This window comes from Lactuca virosa, chromosome 8 (genome assembly GCF_052849685.1).
Source record: "Lactuca virosa cultivar CGN04683 chromosome 8, Lactuca_virosa_CGN04683_v6, whole genome shotgun sequence".
NCBI classification, from domain to species: domain Eukaryota; kingdom Viridiplantae; phylum Streptophyta; class Magnoliopsida; order Asterales; family Asteraceae; genus Lactuca; species Lactuca virosa.
In genome coordinates, this window is record NC_136433.1 from 148105246 (window position 1) to 148107419 (window position 2174).

General features: G+C 29.4%; 1 long non-coding RNA gene across 1 annotated transcript; it reads right to left on the reverse strand.

Moving 5' to 3' along the window:
- Positions 1-445: 445 nt before the first annotated feature.
- LOC145133014 (uncharacterized) lies at positions 446-1677 on the reverse strand. The gene is made up of 2 exons (XR_013718341.1): positions 1331-1677; positions 446-627 (listed from the first exon to the last, which is right to left on the reverse strand). It is a non-coding gene; the product is annotated as an uncharacterized LOC145133014 (long non-coding RNA).
- Positions 1678-2174: the final 497 nt, after the last annotated feature.

The following is a 2174-nucleotide window of genomic DNA, read 5'->3' on the forward strand; positions in this document are numbered from 1 at the left end:
TTTTGAATATTAATACATTTTTTTTATCTAACTATTTTTTTTAAAACAAAAACAACTTTTTTTCAATTGATTCGTACAAAATCTAATTTAGAAGTGAATAGTACACAATATAAATTTACCAATTTATTGAATTATTTTTCTTTAATCATATTTTTATACAATTATATTCAAACATGAATAAAATATATTGTTGTTTATGAATACAATTGTAATCATAAAAAATAAAACAAAAATATGGAAATCAAAAAATCAAATACAATTGTAACTGTAAAAGATTAAAACACTTTAATTATATTCGGAAAACAACAAACAATGTGATGAATAAAGTACTAACGCTATATTCATAAATGATGAAACGCTTCATAAATGACTATATATATAAAACAATTTTATTCATAAATGATGAAACACTCATAAATGATGAAACGCTTCATAAATGACTATATATATAAAACAATTTTATTCATAAATGATTAAACACTTCGTACTCATATATATAACAATTATCTTCACAAATGATAAACACACTCAAGAGAAAAAAAATCGCAACAAGAAATATGAAAATAGAGATCCCAAGTGCCCATCTAACCCATGAAAATTCATCACGTTTGTTGCATTTCGTTCGTCCTGTTACATAGTGAATAAGCCAAAAAAACAACAAACTAATACCCAAACGAAAATGATTATACTAAAATACAATTGCAAAACCACAAACCTAATGTATTTCCGGTCATTTTAATCGGTGAATAAGATTATATATAAATCACTTGCCATAAGGAAAAAAAAACTAAAAAATGGCATACACTCAAATGCTTATGATGTAAAATTATCTATGAATATACTAGCGCTTAGGATGAATCCCACTACGTATGATGAAAAGAAATATAATAGATTTAATTCCAACAGTTAAACAAGAAATTGATGCAAAATCCAATTAAGCTTCATAATTTTAAGAGAGGAATTGTTAATCTCTTTAAGAAAATTCAAATTGTTTCTAATTTGAAAAAGACAACCACAGAAAAATCAGAAAAATACAGTAGAATATGAATGATGTAATTGTAGGTTCGTTTTTTTTTCTTGTTTCCAATCGGAAGTAACAAACAAAATAACAAAAATATCGACTCTTTTTCTCATCCTAAGCCACCGTAACATCTCTTCTTTTTTCACGACCACAATAATATTTTTGGTGTTTTAATCTATTTAAGGAATCAAAAATAAAAATTCATTATCACCACATTCGTTGAAACTCGAAGGAATTTTACTTTGGTTCTTGTTCCATTCTAGATTGAGCAAAAGAAATTTTACTTTTAGGTGTCCAGAACTAATTTACCTTATAGATTGAGCCTTTGTACACATTCCCCATTCTGCCTCTTCCAATCGGCAAGTTATCCTTGATATATTGGGTGGTGGATCGGCGGCTGAAACAGAAACATTGTCGTGCTACTGGGGGAGGAGGAAATCATGGTATGTAATCGGCGGCTAGAGCAGAATCGATGCAAGACCAGAGAAGTCGACTAAACCATAATCCCTTGAGTTGGCAGGAGGCACATGACGGCTGCGAGACACATGATGGTGCGATGGAGGGAGGCGATTATTAGATTGAACCCTAGGTATATAGAGAGAGAAAGAGAACGAGAGAGAGGGAGAGAGGGGAAGTAATTTGAACGGTATTATGAGAGAGATTGATAAATTATAGGAATGAGTTAAATTGCAATTTACCATTATAGCCTTATTACCTTTACAAGTTACACTTTAATACCAATTGTTTCTAGAATTTACACAAATGACCCGTTTGATAATAGCCTCAGATCTGAATATTTAGATGATCCAGATCCGTTCTCGCGTTCTCAACCTTTTAGGTGTTCTTATTTGATCTCACTCCTATATATATATATATATATATATATATATATATATATATATATATATATATATATATATATATATATATATATATATATATATATTAAGCAATTGAACTTAACTTCAACCCTTATTGGTTAGAGGTATTAGTCTAAGATGCAATGGCTACATAAGCTCTCCTGGGTATATTTCTGGTACACGATGCTAAATGTATTATGGCCCTCAAACTAAGCAAGTTCGTGTTTTTGTTCCATGATTTCACTAGGATAGGGAAGCTACAAATACACTATAACATATATTGGCTCAAATAA